Source organism: Lissotriton vulgaris, chromosome 8 (assembly GCF_964263255.1).
Source record: "Lissotriton vulgaris chromosome 8, aLisVul1.2, whole genome shotgun sequence".
In the NCBI taxonomy this organism is placed as follows: domain Eukaryota; kingdom Metazoa; phylum Chordata; class Amphibia; order Caudata; family Salamandridae; genus Lissotriton; species Lissotriton vulgaris.
In genome coordinates this window covers 109,772,901-109,793,753 of record NC_141696.1, presented here as the reverse complement: position 1 = coordinate 109,793,753, position 20,853 = coordinate 109,772,901, and the positions used below count along the sequence as shown (strand labels likewise).

The window sequence follows — 20,853 nt, the reverse complement described above, 5'->3', positions numbered from 1 at the left end:
CCGTACAAAGGCATAAAATAGAAATATCGATTTAGATTCCTAGATAAAAACACAATACCCACTCCACGATCTAATGTCCATCATTACTAAAACTAAGAAATAGTAAACATTTAAAGGTGCATGTGTATTCCAACCCACCCCAAAATACATTTTTTTGCATTCGAAATGGTGTATGCGAAATACACGAAAATGATTATTGGTACTGTACGCTTATTAAGCAGTGTAATCATTCAGTTAAAAAGGATGCATATATATTAGCTGAACGATTTGCGAAAATTACACATGAAATGACTCTTAATACAGAAAAGAAGGTCGAGACCATTGCATCACATATAAATACAGTTGCTGTAAATGTTGTGTAAATGTGCTAGAGGCTGAGGTAATATATTGTCTCTAGAGTTACTAAAAATAGAAGCTCTGTTCTTTAAGAATAGTTCTACTTTAAGCAGAGTACATGTGCCAGAAAAACAGTAAATATTTGGTAGTTGGCAAAAAAATAATTTCGCTTTCAGAGGAAAAAATAGTTCCAACCCTGTTCAGTAGCTTTTGTTTATCAAAGTTGAAGGCTGAATTCAGAGTTCAGAGGAACGCTGTGTGCTTGTTGCTTAAAAAGTTATTCTCTCTGTTCAGGGGAGAACATCATTTCAGACAGATGTGCAAAAAAGCAGTCTACAGCTTCAGGTGAAAGTTCGACTAAGTTTGAAAATGCCGCAACAGTGCAGTCGTGAGAATGATTGCTGTCATCGATGTCAGGATCAGCAATGCTCACAGAAGGTCGTACCTGGGTGATGTTGCTCTCATCTCTTACTTCACTGCCACCTAATCGTAGTGGTGAAGTCTCAACGAATGCAGTCATCAGAATTGGTAACCGCTGGGGACAACACGATGCATGAGCCGTTACAGGACTTGGCAAAGTATCGACATCCACTGGTACTGCTGATTGTAGTGTAAGACAGGTGTCCAATATGCATTCTTCTTCCGCATAGCATACATCGAAGCACAGGTAAGATGCAATTTTGCCAGATTGGTCTGAATGAAAGAAACCAGGTCATATTCAGATCTCTTAGCCAGGCTAATCCAAGGACTTTAGTTATGCGGTCCTGATAGCGTATAGCTAGGATCGTTTCTTCCATCGTTGCTGGGGTCTTGTCTGCCACTTGGCTTGCCATATCGGAGCAGAAGGATCAAAAATAAAATTCCTGCTACGAGTCCCAAAAGTAGTGGTAGGCCGCCAAAGACAGAATGGACAAAATTGGGAAAGATGCCCAGAACTGTTTCGAAGGGTGTTAACAGTCCCGAAAAAATTGTCTTAAATACATGTGCGATGCCACTGGTATCTGACATATTTAGGATTTGGCTTAGCATTTCTACGAAATGCATGGGGCAATTTGTTGATAAAAGGGTATGTATCTCTGCTGTTGTCCTTGCAACTTGCAGATCATACGTTTCTTTTGATGACGTAAAAAGCACGGTTGTCTGTAAAAGAACAGACTTCATTCTGCTTAAAGTATCAATTCGAATAGAAGAGATATTCAAAGAAGGCCAAATCGTCGCCTCCATATCTGGAGAGCCGTTTGGATACAATACTTGCATACAGCAAGTGACCATGGAACTAACGCTTACGAGATAGGCTTTCCCTGGCACCATGCCACAACAGCTGTGGTCCGTTATTAGAACATAACTCCCGTTAGAAAGTTTTCCAAAGAATGGCTCTATTTGTGTTGCAGGTGTGCCGTGCTGGTGGCATGAAAGGTTATTTGAACTCCCCTCACAGGCCCCATGCAAATTAATACCTTGGCACAGAAGTATACCGCTTTGTGATCGTTTACAATTGTTACCACTAAGAAATACATTCTGTTTTTTGTCACTATAACATGTGTGTGTGTAAGGTAATTTCCATGATGACTTAATGTACCCTTTACCCAACCTTTCATACTGGCCTGCTGGTATATACTCTTGGCAATTTTTAAATTGGAAAGTTGTTATCGGAATTGTGATTATTCCGTGTATTATCCATTCAATGACAGGTCTTTCTGACATTGTCAACGGTAATCTCTCAAGTTTTTCAATGCTCAGAATCGTATAGTCTGCTCCTTTTTGTGCCAAACTGATTTGTTTATCAGTAGGGTTAAAGATAGAGAATAATGACGTTGTGTTGATTAAACGCCATGGCACGTAGCCTGAACGCAGATTTTGCAACGTCCAGCCAAGCTGTACAATAGAACGTAATTGGGACTGACCGTGTTGTAACATTAGTAAGTCCTGATCTATTATATCGATAGCAGCTGATACAATACTATCCAGTGAGTATATTCTGTAGGACAGAGTCATTAACCCATTGTCCACAACAGAAAGTGATTTTTCCAAATTAATACGATCAATTTCTCGTATTTTTTCTGCCGTTTCAATTTGCATTACTTTCCAAGCTTCGTTGTACGCAGCGTATATACCGGCCGCTATGAAACGTTTTTGACGCTGTTTGCGTGGTCCCATTAAGAAATCACGCAAGTCAGCACCGTCTTTAAGTAAAGTCAAGTGTTGCTTAATTTCAGCCAGTGTGGATTTCTCTAGCCACTCAAGGCATAGTTTCCCTACACTGTATGTTGTTACTATCCCTGTATGTTGTCTCTGGGAGTATCTAGGGTCAGGTCTGGTCATTTTGAACCACTGTTTTTTGTTCAGGAATCTATCTTGACAGTTATTTGTGTCAATTGGCCAGATCAACCATTTTTTCCAATCAGTATGTGTTCTGTTTAGGTGTAAAATATGGTATACGTCTATCTCAACATCTGTAGTGCTATTACTGTCAGGTATTGGCTTTGGAATAGACGGTTTGTTTAAGTCTTTAATCTTAGCTAGGCCAAGACAAGTAGTCTGTTGAATGGTGCCATTCAAGAATATAATTTGTTCTGGGATCATGCAGGCTCTAAATAATGCTTCTAGACCTTGGACATGCCATTCTTTTGAACCCCAGATGGTTTTCGTTTCAATGTTGTTTTTCCAGAATTCAAAACCAAATGTAATCATTTTTTCATAAAATGTTTCAGAATAAATCAATTTAGTATTTGTCAACATTGTTTTTATCCCTGTCCTATCTGACAGTTTAAAATAAAACGTTTCTGCATCACTTGTGTGAAACCCTGTGAAGTATGGGAATTTCTCATAAAATGTCTTCGAGCTGCTTTTAGGTGGAGTTGCACAATGTTCCCATTGATTATAACTAAAAACATTTCTAGGTTGAGCAGATTTATGTAAATATTGATGTGCATAGTGATCGTAACAATACATTTGTTCATAATTCGATGAACCTTGTAAGTAATCATGTTCTGTAAATTATGCTGACATTACTAAATCTGACATCATATTATTTATACTTTCAAAGTCCCAATCATCAGAGAATGTGCTTGGTTTTACAAAGTCACTTAATGAAACCTTGAACTGATGTGGATATTTCAAGAGTTCAACCGGCCATAGATTTCGTAATCCGTTTTGTCCCAAGCTACCCCACCGGGTATTGGAATGGCTGTGACATTTACTGATGATAGTTCTCTTTTCTCGATGTGAGATGACTTGTGTGGCTTTAGGACCAAGTTGATGTTCTGGCTTGCTGTGTCCATTGTACTGTATTTTCCCTCAATGAATTTTCCCAAACAGAGAACCGTGATGATCCAAAGCAGGAGGAAAAGTACACCTAACACAACCCAAAATGTAATCCATGGAGAAATCAGATAGGTATCTTTGAGTTGATGAAAGAGTTCAGTTATTTTGTCTTTAAAAGTTTTTGTTGCTGGCGTTTCTTCAGGTTCGCTTGGATCTTCAGAAAAGTTATCAAAATTGATGAAGTAGCCAGATGCAGTTCTGTCAATTGTTGGAATTGCTTAAGAATTTTTATTTGCTTTATCATCTTTTCTTTCATTAGCATAGTCTGAGGCTACATCGTTGTAGACAGGTGTTTCTTGACGAACTGTTGTGATTTGGGTTTCAAGAGGCACAAGTTCCATGGCATTGTTGCATAGTCCTTTTTGATTCAGTGCAGGTTTATCAAATGTGATTAGTCTCTCAGTTTGAACCTCTTGGATTGTAGCAAATTTTGGTATTCTGCTATTTCTTGGGAGTCCACTGGGCCTACTACTTATTATTGGCCACATGATTGTGGTTTTACCAGGTCGATGGATACAACTCGGTTCTCCTTTTTACCAGCAAGGGGCGGTAGTACAACTGATCTTGTTCCGCTGATAGCTAAGACAGGTACTGCTTTTTTGTAAGAAGGCCCAAATTCCTTCTTCACCACAATCTTCTCTCTGACTAGATCCCCAATCTTTGGAATCCAGACAGGCCTTGCTGGGACAGGTGGTTTATCTTCAGTGGCTTCTGGCTGTTTTAACTTTATGTTGCTTAGGGCTCTTCTTGTTTCATTTAAGTCCTGTAAAACAGCCAAACGGTCTTTGATATCAAAGCATTTTTCTTTTACCACTGAAGTTTGACTATCTAAGTCCTGAATATGCATTCTAGTACCGAACAATAGCTCGTACGGGCTGAAACCTTTTAGAGAATTTCTTGGCAGGTTATTAAGACTACGTTGGACACTTGTTAAATGTTGGACCCACCCATCACCCGAACCTAGTACCCTCGCCGTTATAGATTGCTTTATGTCCCGGTTTTTTTTCTTTCCACAATCCCATTTCCCTCAGGATGGAAGGGACAAGAGTACCGCAATGCAATGCCCATGCTGGTCATGGCCTCCTTATAAGCTCGAGAGCTAAAAGCAGGACCCTGGTCAGAATGCAGCATGCCAATTGCGTATGTGCCGATAAAGACTCGCAAATCTTTTATAACAGTTCTGGCGTCAGCCGAGCGCTGGGGTCTGTATTTTTAAGTGAATCTGGTCTTAAAAAAAAATTAATGCGACGCTGGATTTTACGTATAGTTAGCCTTATGCTAACTACAAGAAGGGCCATGGCAATACTACGGTCGGTTCGCTACTGCGATCTCTGTTGCAGTTTGGACAGCTCTTTGCACATTTGTAATGTTGCACGCTCATCCCCGGCCACCAGTATTCTGATTGTAATTCTTTCAGAGATCCCTTGATCTCTTGGTGCCTTAGACCCAATCCCATGTGTGCGTCTGCTATTATGAAGATTCTCCTGTTCGTGTTTGGAATTACTCTATCCCTCACTCCAGGGATTCGAGCAAAAGGAACGGAGTTTGCGTCAATTACGTATGTATAATTGAGTGGATAGTTCACGGGTAGTGCTGCACAGTCGCCTTTTGAAGACATTTTTACCGCCAGCATGGTTTCCCCGTCTATGTATTTTTCTGAACGCTTTTTTGTGGCTACGGAAGCCGGTTGAGCTGCTTACGCTGTGGCTGTTTTAGCCAATGAATTCCCTGCAACGTGAACGCCATCACGTTGATGACTCAGTGTATCACGTGAGTCTTTCGTAGTTCTTTCTGCAAAAGAACTACCTGTTCCCAAAGCTTCTTATGCTTTATTGCGGCACCTGTGTCATCTTTGTAATCGTTTTGAACCCAGTTCTGCAAGTCATTATTGTAAGATTTGATGCAAAAAAGCGAATCGCACACTATTAGTGTCGGGAATTCACGATCGGCATTTTCAAGCGCCATCTTTAAAGATCTGATTTCAGCTCGCTGAGCCGAACAGTTTCTCAACGATTCAGTTTTTGTTATTTTTGGTCTGAATTTACACCAGAGCCAGCGACCTTTAACAATCGCGCACGCTGCATTGTAGGATTTATTATCCACATCGTAATGTTGTACAAATCTGTCCGTATAGATTATACAAGAGTACTGTTGGAGAGGCTGAATTTTGATTGTCAGAGGATATTCTTCTTCATATTTTAGATCTTTACGTTTTTTCATGTTCGGGTCAAAATAGTATTTCACGTCTTCTGCAGCAAGAGAATTTTCCCACTGTATCCATTTTGGATCTAATGCCACCGTTTTTAGATTAACTGGGCTGAATAACGCCTCAAAGGCTGATTCTGCTGTAGAAACAGTTACTCTTTTGCCTTGGGCTTGGGCTCTTTCTTTTGCTACAGCAGTTTGAACCGCATTTACAATATTTTCTGTAAGACTGAATGTTTTTTCAGCTTGTGTGTACAAATGTGATTTGTATGTTCTAGGTACCGTTTCTCCCTCATTAGAGGTCAGGTACGTGAATCCGCATCTTCCTGGGATGATTCGGATTACAAGGTTGCGTGTATTGTCGTGAGTTTCTAATTTTGTTTTAGCTAACATGTCTGTTTGCAATGATCTCAAAATTTCTGTGTGTTTCTGAGTCCAATTGATTGGTTTAAAATCAGGTTTTATTAATTCATAGAGAGGTTTAACCCTCTCTGCATAATTTAGAATGTAAGTTCTTCCGAAATTCAGAAAACCTAGTACTGATTGTAAGTTCTTCAGCGTTTTTGGTGCTTGGAGTACAGCGCACTTCTCTAAGAAGTTGTCTGCTAGGCTTTTGCCTTCACTTGATAATTCATTTCCTAAAAACAGGACAGTTAGATGGGCAATTCGTGACTTTTTAAAGTTGATTTTGTAACCCTCTGCTGCGAACCCAAGTATTATGGTGTTCACTCTTTTCAAGTGAGTATCCAGGTCATCATCTGTGAGATAGATGTCATCGACATAAGATAATGCCTGATCATCATATATTTGTAGTAACTCTCTTACCCTTGCTGAGAATAATCCTGGGCTATTCTTGAATCCCTGTGGGAGTCGACAGAAATTTTCCTGTGACCCCATTATTGAGAAAGCGGTTAAATACCTGCTTTCGGGTGCAATGTTTTGACAAAAGAATCCATTAGAGATGTCTAATGTTGTTTTGTATTTTTTGCGAACGATGTTATTCATTAGTGCCGCACTGTGTGAGTCTTGTACTGCAAATGTCTTGCAACATGAGTTAAGGTGTCTGTAGTCCAAGACTAGACAATATGAATCGTCTGGTTTGGAGACAGGAAACAAAGGATTGTTCATTTGAGAGGTGCATGTTTCAATCACCCCTTGGTATTCAAGTTGATCTAAGATCTCCCTGACTTGTTTTTTAGCTTCTTGCTTAATTGGGTACTACCTTTGTGCAGTGGGTTGACATTTTAACTGGATTTTGTGAGGTGGAGAGTACTCATCCCATCCTACATGATTTCTATATAATGCAGGAGCTTGGGCTACTGCCCATTTTATTGCATATGTGTATTTTCTATGAATTGGAATATGATTTGGGAAGGCAGGCATAATCATTTCTTCGCCATGTGGGCACTCCCTGACAAACTCTGGTGGCCAGTCTTTCTCAGCTAGAAGGATGTCATAGCCTTTTGAAAGGTTATCCCAAAACAGACCCCTTACTTTCCTAGTCTTATCCCCCTCTATACGCAATGTTATTTCGTATATTTTATGAGGTTTGCTAACTCTGGTATCTGCAGTTTCCACTTGAATGTATTCATTCGTGTCCACTGTCTCCAGATGATTCATCAGGATCTTGCGAGCTATTGTCACTTCTGCTGCGCTGTCTAGCATTGTCTGGGCCCACTCTCCGTTTTTCAGCTGTATCCTCAGTATCCTCGGCATGTTTGATTATTTTAATACTGGCTACCTTCTTTCTTGGAAATTGTAATTTTTTACTTTGAGCAGGTTCTTTGTCTTTGGACTTGGCGTGCTCTTCACTGTGTTCTGACCGTCCTCTTCTTTCCAATTTCTGCGAGGAAGTCTGAAAAGATCGAGAAGGACGTGTATCAATATCTTGATATCTATCAGGTTTTTTCAAATTATCCCTATTTCTAAGGTTGTATCTTTTCTCAGAGGGCTCCCTCTGGGGAGACTTGTGTCCTAGATCCAGAGATTTTTCTCTCCGCCGAGGAGACCCTCCTCTGGACTGGAATCTTTTTTATTTGGGAGTGGATTGTTTATTTCCATCCCAGTTCTTTTTTGGAGTGTTTAGATTATTTTTAATAAATATCTTTTCAGGATTTTCAGTTAGTTGGGGTTTTACCGGTTTCCCACCCAAACTATCTCTACCTAGTTCTTCATAGGATTTTCCTATGATTCTGGCAAGTTCAATTGGTTGGTCTGCTATATTGGTTTCTTTCAATTTCTGGAGATTAGTTATATTCCTCGTTGCCAATTGAACTAACTCTCTATATGCCTTTGTTAGTTCTTTCATTTTAACTAAGACTTCTTCTTTTGACATTTTATCAATGTCGGGGTGTGGTGTGTAGCTGGCTAGAACCGGCCACGTTGCTCCCGGTCTACCTAGTGGACCAAGCCTGGTGATGTGATTATTATGTTTTAGGGCGCCTTTAAACCAGAGCAGGTGCTCTTGGTAATTTAATGGGATTTCAACATCCTCGAAAGGAGTGTATTCCTCCGGAGGTTCCTCTATTTTGTAATAGTGGAACTTGTGTGTTACAGTGTTTGCTGCTGGAAAGTTTATCCATGAGTAGAATACCTCTGTCTGCCGATATTCATGGGCCTCTACCACGAATATGACTGTACCACCTTGTGATGTCAGTCTATTTTCTATAAGTTTAAGAGTTCTAGTTCTTCTTACATTAACCGGAATGAGTATTGCATCCGGGTCATTCTGTTGGAGAGTTGTGTCATCTGCTGTGAGTTGAGCTGCTATTCTAGCTCTCTCCGCTTCATCGTCACTTTCCACCATTCCACCATTTTACTGACAGAAAGGTTTTTTTTTGCAGATCAAGTTTCAAGGAAACAAAGATTAGGTGCACAATATTTTGGAACACTGTATCCTTCAACGATGAATAAACCAAAAACTATACATAGGAATCTCTTCCTACTAAGTTCTGGCGGATTTTAACCTTTTACCCACTCCAGACGTCTATTGGAGTATTTACGAGGAAAAAGGGTCTGTGTGAAAAAGCACGACTGAGTTACTCTAATGTCTTGCGTTAGTTTTATCGCCTTACCAAACGTTGGGCGCCATGTAGTGTAGTTCCTATATTCCCAATAGGCTCTGCGCATTGGAATAATATATTCAGCAGTGTAGACGTTGGACTGAGGTCGACTAGGTCTCTACTGACTATATTAGACTTATGTTTTTGCCAGCTAGCTCAGAGGTCACTAGAAACTTTCTCGAATAAACAAGGAGGAGTTTAACCTTCCTGGATAGACAAGAAGGGATTAGCTTCTGACAACCATATAACATGACAACTTTGCTCCCTCAGAATAAGAGTGCATCTCTAGAGTCGTGTGAAAACAATAGACAGCTATTTCACTCAGTCAAATGTGCGTACTTAGTTTCACCAAAGTGCAGAGAAAAGAGAGACGGGCTTTTTCAATAAAAGGTATAATTTATTGAGCAGTCTTCCTTCTCATGCAAGAGAAATGAATTGCCACAATTGCAATACTTAATGTAAAGTAAAGTGCGTACAGTAAAAGGAGTATTATGAAATAATACTGTAAAAGCATTGATATGGTTTCTTAGCCATAAGATACTTTAAAATGGATAAAAGATATACATACATATATACATTCACTAACGTACTCAACTGGTGCTTCTAAAATAAGCCTACCCCGGTGTACCTGACCTAAGCCTAATACGTGGGAAGGAGTAAGTAAGTAACAGTTTAAGTTAAGTTGGTTGTGCCAAGAATCTGACTCAAGAATTCTCTTTAAGGGTTTAGTCAGCTCCCTACCTTGGTAATAGAATGTGGGAGGTCTGGTATCTCTTTCCTCAGGACTCGATATTCCAGCAACCCGCAAGGGTAGGCTGGAAACGCCAGAGCTGGATTTTCTCGGCTGGAGAAAAAGACAGCGTCTTTCTCAGCGCGTCAAAGAGGAGGGGCAGCGTCCGTGGGCTCTTGCATCAGCTGGGCTCTCGGGCAAGTAGATAGCTGCTCTGCTCCAAAACCACCACTGTGTGTTTGCTTAAGGCAACGTTGGTATATTTATACCTGAAAGGTTCCGGGTTTGACGTAAGGTTGGACATAAGACGTCAATAAAGAGGTCACTAAGAACTGGCCGTTCTTACAGTGCTCGCAGGAGTTCTAGGACAAATCAAAACAAAAGCAAATGGGGATTTCCCAGGTTGCTGGAGGTTTGGTGTGTTTAGAGAACTTGTTGTGCTTTCTAGGAGTCTGGGGAAGTAGCCTTGCTTAATGTGACTGCATGGGCTACAACTAGATATGGATATAATTTGTATGTCATTATAGGGATATTATTGATAATAACCGTACAAAGGCATAAAATAGAAATATCGATTTAGGTTCCTAGATAAAAACACAATAATACACCCGATGATCTTTGTTGCGATTGACGTAAAAATTCAAGACTCTCTTCGGGTCCAGCTGATGAAGTTGCTCCTCATCTTTCCAGGGGTGAAGTGGAGTAAAGAACACTGGGAAAGTAATGGATTGCCCAACGTGAAAAGAAGTCACAATATTTAGCTAAAAGGCTGCCCTGGTCTTCAAAAACACTTTATCTGGGGAAACAAGTAAGTGTGAGGCGCCTAGAGTTCATCCCTGCGACAAACTGAAGTTGTCACAACCAGAAACACAGTTTTCCAAGTCAGAAGTAGTTGGCAGCCGTGAACTAGCTTGACGTGAGATAAGTGAGGACCAAACTGAGATCCTACTGTGGCATCACAAGGGGTTTGGGAGGAAATGTGTCAAAATTGTATAAACCTCATCACAACAGGTGATTTGAACAAGGATGGCTGGTCCAGCAAATTTAAAAAGGCTGACAAATAGTTAACCGTGCCCAGTGCAAGCCCTTGCTTAGCCAGAAAATCTTTTTTTTTTTTTTTTTTACAAGACATCCAAAAGTTTGCCTTATAACAGATCTGTGTTTCATGGTTGCCTCACCAGGCCGCAAACTTGTCAGAGCGCCTGCTGGAGACAGACTTTGTCGAGGGATGCCAGACAGCAATGATTACATATACAACTTCAGGAGGAAAAATCGAACAAAGTCAACTGCAGCCGCTCAGTCTCGATCCATGGAGTTGCAGGTTGTGCAGGTTAGATTGCAGGACCCTTGTCCTGCTGCAGAGACTGAACTTTCCAAATTGGTAGCCTGATCGGAGGACTGATGCTCATGCCCAAAAATTCCAGACACAACACTCTCTTTAACCAATCTGGAGTTATTAGATTGACTTGGACCCAATCATTACTGATTTTCTTTAGCACTCAGGAGAGGAAGAGGCAGAAATGAGTACAAGAAGTCCCCTGCTCCATTGTCTACAGAATGCACGTCCAAGAGATCCTTTTTGGAAACTCCAGCATGCAAATATTTTGACACTGCATGTTCTTGACTGAGGCAAAACTATCTAGCCAGTAGGAAAAACTATCTAGCCAGTGTACTCCCTATTGCTGGAAAATGCCATGTGCCACCTCTGGGTGTAGCCACCATTCATGATTCGCCTGGAGTCGCCAGCTGAGTTTGTCCACAATGGTGTTTCAGGAACAGGCCAGCTAGTTCAAGACCTGGAAAATGCCCGGACGCTCCAGCCAGCTACAGAGACAAAGTGCCGCTTGGCACAGGACATCACCCGCCCTGCTTGTTGCAGTATTACACACAATGGTGCGGTCTGTGAGAACCTGAATAAACCTACCTTCGATTGATCATAGTTAGGCTTTCAGTGACAAGCAAATGGCCTGCAATTCCAAGTTTGATGTGCAGATGGGCCTCCGTTGCAGACCAGAGTCCTCTGATCTCTGCCTCTCTCAGATGACCTTCCCAGCCTAGCATTAATGCAGCCATCACCGCAGTCAGCTCTTGGTGGGACAGGGTGAGGGGTCTATTGCCGGTCCAACTGCGGTTGATCCAAAACTGCAAGTCTTTTGCAGTCTATCCAGAAACCTGTGTAGAATTTGACAGGTTCCCCTGGTGTTGAGCATTCAGGTTTCTCCCCAGAGCCCATGTATGCTATCTGGCACACTTGACGGGAAATCCTGAAATGAAAGGGAGCCTCTGCAAAGGAGTTAAGTCTGACTTTGGTATGTTGCTAGTGAACCTAAATGATGTCAGGAGGTTTGCCGTCATCTGGAGATGGTCTACGCCCAACTGTGGCAAACCCACCTCCCAAAACTAGTCATCGGGTTATGGGAAAATTGGAATACCCAACTTCTGAAGGTGTGAGGTGACCATCGCCTTCATGAACACCCGAGGGGCACTGGGTAGTCTGAAAGGGAGCACAGCAAATTCAAAATGCTTCTAGCCAACCTTAAACCCCAAGCAGCGTCTGTAGGGACTATGGGACAGGTGCAAGAAATTAAGTGTCCTGCAGGTCCAAAGCTACCATCCAGACAGAAACTGGGCCAGCGTGAGCATCTTGAATTTGTACTTCAGCAAGACAGTATTCAGGGGGCTAAGATCTAAAATAGGACAAATGCCTCGGTCCTTCATCGTCAGAAGGAGGAAATAGCGACAGTCACAGGCAGTTTTTGTTTCCAGGGCCAGGACCCCCACCCCCGCTATGGCTCCTTTGGCCAAAAGAGCTTGCACTTCTTGAAGAAAGTGGGACAGGTGCTCCTGTGAAAGATAATCCGATGTGGGTGGAAGATGCAGCAGGTTGAAAAGGAAAGGAAGGCATAGCCTTGTTGGATGATCTTAAGGACCCCCCTATAGCATGTTATACTTTGAAAACGGAGAAAACATGTGAGCATGTATACCTCACAGTGAGGGTGTGCCACTATGGGCAAACTAAAGCAGTTTAGAGGTTGTTGCAGTAGTGGCAGTGTACTGAGAAGTTCCTTGTCCATGGTAGCCTGGACGTTGTCTGCTCGATCCCAATCCTCCACCCGAAAGGCCTGGGGTGCCTATTGCAGGAGTGGGGGACCCTGGCTTTGGCAGTACACCAACTATATGGGAGAAGCCTCAAATGGGGAAAAACTGTTAAAGATCGCGCCCTCAAGGTTTAGAAAGGTCTACTGAATATACCATGCACCGGCTTTCTTGAAACCATTCCAGTGCTGAATCATCCTTCTTGCCAAACAAGCGAGATCCATCAAATAGCCGGCCCATCAGAAAGTTTGTACGTTCCCAAAAAAAAAGGCAGTGGGTCTCATCAAAGCATGTCGCTAAAGCACCATGCCAGTGTTAGCTCCTCTGCCCAAGCAGTTTGTAGTGTCCAGTCCAGACACAATTCATTTTGCACCATTCTGACCATCCTGCATGGTTTGACACAGGTTGGCCCAAATTTCCATGGAGACTTCTGGTAAGATCTCGCCAAGCAAAGAGCCGACACTGACTGAATTGGAGGGCTGAACTGGCCGAGGAAAACCTCTGCTTCCCAAAGGCTTCTAATTTGTCTGAAAATTCTGTCTGGTAGAGTTGCTGAGACTAAATTGGGTTACATCCTACTTGTGGAAGCCTGAACCACCTAACTTTCTGGCATAGAGTGCTGCATCAAAAAATTGAGGGACTCCTGGCGCTGGCTTGCAGCGTATGACAACAAGCCTGTGTACGAGTGAACAGAAACAAAGCTTAGGACGGATGCCCATAAATGTGTCAGTCAGAGCTTTAATAAATGGAAGTAGAGCTTTGGATGAGGTTTGTGCAGGCTGCGAAACGTCTGTCAGTATGTTAGTTTGGTTTTCCATAGTTGGCTATTGTAAATCCAGTACCTCTGCTGCCCATCTCATTATCATGGAAAAGGATGCACTCTTTTCCGTTGATGGCTCAGAGGGAGAGAACCACCCACTATCTGGTGCAGGTCCAACCCAGTGGCCTCCTTCAAGTCTATGTATAAAGTATCATAAACGCATAGGGGAATATACTCACCCTTCATCCCAAATATCATCTCCAAAGGCGAGTTGGAAATGAGGCAAAAGCACTGGTCTGTTTGAATCGGATTGGACTGGGACCAGGTGAGTCGATATGACTTCAGGACATGATCTCCGTCCAGACAGAGAAATTCAGAGTCAGAAAGGACTATTGGGGCAGGGTCATTCTCCAGCACCTGTAGCACGGGGGCTGGCGTCAAAATCAAAGGGACTGTTGTGGATTTAGGTGCTGGAGTAGAAGTTGGATCCTGTGTCTGAGTGGAACCAAAGATGGGTTCAAGAGGCGCAGATGGCTCAGAGAGTGGAGAAGCCAGCAGTAACCCGACTGAAGGCCTCTGTGGGTCTTTGGGGCATCAAGGTGCACCAGAGGGAGCTGGAAGAGTGCCAAAGATGTGCAATATGGCCTTTTAAAAGCCTCAATCCATTGAAAGATTGCCAAGGTCCCTAGAAACTTGGGGTACATCAAGATCAGTTGCGGAATCAGCTCCTCAGTAGGGAACCAGGAGCGAGACAGAGAGGTACCCTGATGTCCTTGAGACTTCTCAGGCAGAGAGTGGCGGGACTGGGATAAATCCTGCTTGGCCTTCTTGTCCTTTCGCTTCGACTTCCTGGATGACTTGGTCCACGTCAAGACCTGTTGTGGGAAGGGGTCTATGCCCTCTACTTCGAGTGTGAGATGACTTCTTTCAATGTTTGGCAAAGTATAGTTTCGCTATACGTTCTCAGATAGCTTCTACTGCTAAAAAATGTATTCCTGCACAGTAGAGCCATATGCAAAGATCAAACCAAATCCACCAGTGAACACGAAGTATTACAAAACAATTACGGAAATAAAAGAAAGACTAAGATCTCACACGGAGGGCTCCTTTACAATATGCAAAAAGATAAAGTAAAAAAAACAGGCTAAAGCAAGGAAAAACTTAAAAACAAGAAGCTAACAAAAACATTAGCTCAAGTACAAATACATTAGGCTGGTATGATAAGACAAAATTACAGTACAAATCTGTGGGAACCACAACGAACAATGCAGTTTGAATGATAAATGGTAGAGATGACATTATTTATTAAATGCCAAAAAAATCCATTCAAAAGACAAACTCTGATCATTGTTCACTGTATTCGTCCTCCAACTCCACTTGGTTCCATGTATACTAAATAAGGCTCCCAGTTTTCTTTTTTTTAAAAAATACAGACCGAAAACAATGTGTTTCCGGTCTGTATTTTTAAAATCGCAAAAATAATAAAAATTGTGCTTCTAATGAGTGACTTTCCATGCTGTCCGCTGTGAATTCTTAGGTATGAGCCAGCCAGCCTTTTATCATATTTTTGGACAGCATTCGAGTCAGAATTCACGCAGACTGACATCTGCGACTTTCAGCACTTGCATCTTAAACGTGTCTGGGGCGGTATGGATGGACTCGTTCACCCGCAGCAGCAGCATCCAGTTATCCAGAAAGCAGACTCTGCGCGCCTACGTTACGTAGCGTGGGGGGTTAAACGACAGCCGACGGCGCCGAAGCCCGCGGTTCGATTCCCGGCGCCGTGAGCTCCTCCTCAGAACGTGGGTGTCCTCCCTGACGGTTGCATGCTTCAGTAATATCATGCGACCCCGAGGCAGCCACGTACAGTAACGAGGGGCCCACTGCCGACAGGCCCCCGGAGACCCCCAGGTGCCTGTGCTACGGCTCCCTACAGCATTTTAAAGGCAGCGCGAGGACTACCGCGCGAACTTGCACCGAGGTCTAGTGATACTAAGGAAACAAAACAAACACGTTTCCACCGCATTTGTACAGACTGGAGCAGTGCGAAGGTTTCAGTGCGCGCACGTGCGAAGTAGGATGGGCAGACCATTTTTAAAGCATGCAACACACACTTTGACGTAAAGGCTCTAGGTTCTGGCATAACTACCTTCAAGGGCCATGTCCATTTATTGCGTCATTTAAATATCCTCAGAGGCATTTACACTATAGTCTCACTGAACTAAACAAAGCATTAGGAATTTTAGCTAGCCGGTTCGACATGAGACTAATTGTCCCTTTCACTCTCTATAATCAGACAATTTACCCCCAAGCTTCAACATCCATTGCCTTTCAGAGATGTCCAGAACTGCAACATCTTAAGTAACGTGCCACACCACAAAAATACGCCCTTCCATTAGTGAAATACATGTCTTTTAATTTACGCAAACAGCCACATGCAAACCCACCATGGATTACAGAAAAAACTTAATTTAAAATTAAAATACATTTATGCCCACCTAAAAAAAATGTCATCAGTAATAAGCATTTCTATTTTTAACTCCTTAAGCAATATTTTTTTGTGCCCCAGCTACCAAAGGCGTGAGTAAAATACTTCCAACTTCAAAACCTCGTCCTCGAACCGGCTTCCTCCACCCTGTAAGGTCTCCAAGTTTCAGAGTTCCTTCCACCTATTCACAATCAACAAACGTCCCTTCTACCACAGGGCGCCAGGCTTGCGGCATGATCTTGCCACCTCAGCTCCTTGTCTTTGGAGCGTATACCTCATAACAGCTAAGACACGCAAACGCATAGTCTCAACTTCACACTTAAGCCACTTGGTATTAAAGGCAATAGTATCAACATTTCTTTTAAGAGTATTGTATATGTTCCCTGAACCCTTAAATCAAATTTTTTCCAAAATGCTCCTGAGGATGGGTAGAAACTAGTCTGTGTTTCAGCTGGAGTATGGTAAAGCCAGCCATTCCTTCAAAGGCAACCTTCGTTATTTATGTATAGCCACCACTGGTATGTTCAGCAGTAATGCGTAACACAACACAGATGGGGAGGTTCCGAGGGGAAACTATATTTAAAGACCAAATAAAAACTGCGCGATAATACGTTAACTACGAAGTTCAGACATCTAACGCAAAACGCATATTAAAAGTCTTAATGGTAAATAACACTGATGTAGTCCTGTCCAATCAGAAGCCCTGATTTGGGCTCACATCCAATCAAAATGCCTGTAAAGTATACATGTGTTTACTTTCTATAGTGCACAACGAATGTCTTAACATGAAAGCCCATTGACTCCTCATAGGCAAATCAGTGGGCTCAATTCGGGTTCCCATCCAATAGCTAAGTCCCAGCAATGAAGAACACTTTCTTAACCCCTTCGCTGCTGATGACGAGCTCAGCTTGTCATCAGCCACGGTAGTCGTGTGCGGATGACGAGCTGAGCTCGTCATCTAACGCGGCTTTTCGCAAATTGCCGCACACAGCGGGAAACTGCACCGCATGGATGTGGTTAAATAAACCACCCCGTGTGCAATAAACGGAACAGGGATTTAGTATTCGAGATACATTAAAATTGTTAGAAGACGAATAGGCAACAGGCAAGGTTTCGTTCTCACATTGTGAGTCAGTAGAGAAGGAACAATAGTCCGGCCTCATTAACATTCAAACTCTAGCCTGATTTTGGAACATTGAAACTGATACCTGATTGGCTTTCAAAGGGCCAACAACAAGCATCGGTTTGTCCCACTCATAGTTAACTCCCTAATAACAGCAGTTTCCAACAGGGTCCCCATATCACATGAGCTAGCATGGCCTGACGATTGGTCAATAGTGGATATATTAACTAAGAAACTTGGTCCAGTCGGTACCTCCCCCCGAGCCTCAGGACAAGGCCAGAGGTACCGACGGACAGGTAAGGAGCAACAGCGCAATGCATTTCCATGCTCTTTTCTTTGCTTCTGATATTTTATTTTGGGCCAGGATTACTTAAAACATAGAGGAACCATTCAAATAACCTGTAAGATTACAATTAGTAAATCAGGCTCTCAGTGAATGGGTTCTATTTTTTCAATTCAGTGAATGATAAAACACTGTTTCACTAATATTGAGTGTTTGGATATATACACTTGTTTTTTGACAATTGCCCTGAAATTTTTCGGCCACCTCCTAATTAGAAGTGACTCAATACCAATGTTATCTATGTGCTGTCCCGTGGAAGCACACTTAGTGGTTAATTTACATGAAGGGTTCTACTTCTTAGGATAACCTTTATATACATAAAATTTCTTTCCACTAATAAAGAGCGGGGCCTCCATTTCCTGAGCTGTGGCCAGGAGAGGTGAGGTTTACTCCCAAGAATCTTTGGGTGAGTAAAAGTTATTTTTCTTTAAATTAATGTTATCCACTATCACTGTTAAGGTAGACTGTGAAGCGCAACTAACTTGTTTTGAATAGTAGGCACGTTGTGTTTGTGTTAGATACGGTTAGATATGTGTTTTGAATTTCTTTCAGGAAAGAATCCTTTGAAAAACTGGGAGTACCGGCGCAGTGAGTAACTTACGGGCGGCACAATATCCAGTATTATAATTTGGTAACAATTAATTTGATTCAATTTTGGTCTCAAGTACGTTATTGCAGTAGTGTATCCTAATTGGTCCTGATGAAAGCCTGGTAGGGGAGATGCCCCTGCATGGCAGAAACATGTTGACCATGATACCAACTATATAGGACAGTCATTATTTCAGACTGTTATACACTTTCTCTTTTAATCTTGACACCATGATTTACCTTTAATAAAGATTTCCCTACATCATGGTAGTCAATTTTAACTAGCACTTGTTTTTTGCTTTTTGTTCATACTTTTCTTCACTGCAAATTTGTTTTCCCACACCATTACCCCCACGCATAGTACTTTGGGTCGGATCCATCTCGGGCGGTCTTGGAGAATTGGAGATAAACACACACAAGATTATCAGGTGTGTCTCCTTATCTGGACCATGACCTTACTTAATCCCAGATGATGAGGTTCCGCCATATGGGTGGGCTGATGGGATTCTTTTCCTCTTATTCATACACTTGTATGTTCTAACACTCACACATTTGCCTCTATATATTTTTCTTGCTCAGTCTTCAGGGTTTAATATAGACCGCCACCAGTCTTTATTTTTTGTGACATGTTCAGCAGTAATGCCTGGTGTTCCCTTCCAATTTGACCACATAACCATTTCAACTCACCCATACAAGAGTTGAGCCTCTGCGACAGGGGCTCAACTGTTGCCGTCTGAGTATATGCCAATCAAATTTTTTCCAAAATGCTCCTGAGGATGGGGAAAAACTAGTCTGTGTTTCAGCTTGAGTATGCTAAAGCCAGCCATTCTGTCAAAGGCAACCGTAGTTATTTATGTATAGCCACCACTGGTATGTTCAGCAGTAATCCCTGGTGTTCCCATCCAATTTGACCACATAACCATTTCAACTCACCCATACAAGAGTTGAGCCCCTGCGACAGGGGCTCAACTGTTGCCGTCTGAGTATATGCCAGGTGGGCAGGTAGTTTTCAAATTTTTTTTTGTTATTGTCCCCCATGCTGCCGCTCCACTTTTCCCTGATAGCAGCCGCCACTGTAGTTAAATGTTCCAGGAACCCACCCCCAACTGAGCTGCTGCCAATAGACGTCATGAAGGTAATTTTTAGCCAGTCCTGAATTTTACTCGTGCTTTGTAGGCTCATCTTTATAAAGCGTAAGTGAAACTACACGCCCCGGCATGCTTCATGCAGTTTGCCAAAAGACAAGTGAAGTTTGAAAGTAACCTTATAACATGAGGCCTACGTCGTCCTCCCACACATGGTGGCCTTATCATTTCCTATCAATGGAGATACTAGGTCTGCAGTGCTGGACTTTCCACTTTCAAATAATTGCTATCAGGTGTGTTAGTCTTATTCGTTCAATGACTACAGCGCCAAGAATGTTCGTGATTGTCATGTGAAAGCCAAGTGCTGGAAATCTCATGAGAAGCTATCAAACCTGTGCGTCCCTTGCTCTTCTGTAGAGTATGTTCACTCAAGGGCCTTTCCCCATACTCACAAGCTCCACCAAACTCACAGCATGGTCCACATATGAATGTTATCATACTTATCTTCCTGTGGACTCAAGCAAAGCATATTCATTTAACAACATTAGAATTGCCCATGCTCTACATGCACAGTGTCTCTCCAGCCCAGTACACTCTTGATCTAGCTAAAGTCATAATTACAGGAGCATTGGCCTTGGATACCAATACTACACCTGTTAAAATCAAATGCCCCAGGTTTTGGAATTTAAAGACTGCAACAATAATCACCAATTATTAGTTTCAAATGGGGCATAACATGAGGATGTTGGTGCTTTCCGCACAAAATCAGCATGCTTTGGTATTTTCCTTGGTAAATATCATCTTTGACCTCCTGATTAATATATGGGGACAATTGCAGGGGTGCGGACTTAACTGCATCTGGTAATTACTGGGAAAAGATAATATGAATTATCAAACCGACTTGTAATCGGGGTCTAAGTATCTTATGACAAATGCACTTCTCACAACCACTGTCAAAGAGATATCCTTCTGAATGTCTTTCTCTTTCAGCTCAGATCGCATCGGTACATTGACCATTGGTGCAGTGCAGATCTTACAAGGACTTAGCAAATATATGTGTTGATCTATGGGTTTCTAAACCCGACACTTTAAGCCAGAAGAGAGACATTTATTTTATAAATCTGCCACAGTGATCAGAGGACATTCAGTATATTAAAGAGGAAGCCTGGCCTATTGAAAAATTTAGACATTTTCTGAATTATCATTTCAACTTAAATATTAATGTGGATTGGAACAGTATAAATCGCATATTAGAAGCGCTCAGACATAGGACTACTTTTGTCTCAACCGCCCAACTTTCAGAGGCATGGGCATTTAACTTGCCAGTTGTTCAAACAGCTGCTACACACAATTTACAAGCCGATCCAATGTAGGTGCCAGCCCAGGCAGACGAGCCAGCACCTAGGAATCCTGGTCAGTGAGTCACAACGACCTGGCCACAGGAAGATCAAAGAAATGAAGGGAGAACTAGTGAATTTTTTAGTGGATGTTTAACTGTTAGGGCATTTAGCTAAGCACTTCTACAACAAGGGGAGGTCTACTGAGACTGCCTGACCGATAGATGATGGTATACCTACTGTAAAAGGAGAGAAAAGAGGTGGGTCCTTAAAAAACAGGAGGTTGGACCACTGGAAACTAAAAAGACCTTGCGCGCATGCCATTCAATTCAAGGTTTCCAGTATTACCAAAGACAATTAATTCATTGATCTTACA

At 42.2% G+C, this 20,853-nt stretch overlaps 1 protein-coding gene and 1 non-coding gene across 2 annotated transcripts in view; one reads left to right on the top strand and one right to left on the bottom strand.

The window, feature by feature from the left end:
- The window catches only part of INPPL1 (inositol polyphosphate phosphatase like 1), a 915,229-nt gene that overhangs the window by 765,564 nt on the left and 128,812 nt on the right, over positions 1-20,853 (bottom strand). The window lies entirely within an intron of this gene.
- LOC147693561 (small Cajal body-specific RNA 14) lies at positions 15,316-15,450 on the top strand. The gene has a single exon (XR_015299662.1).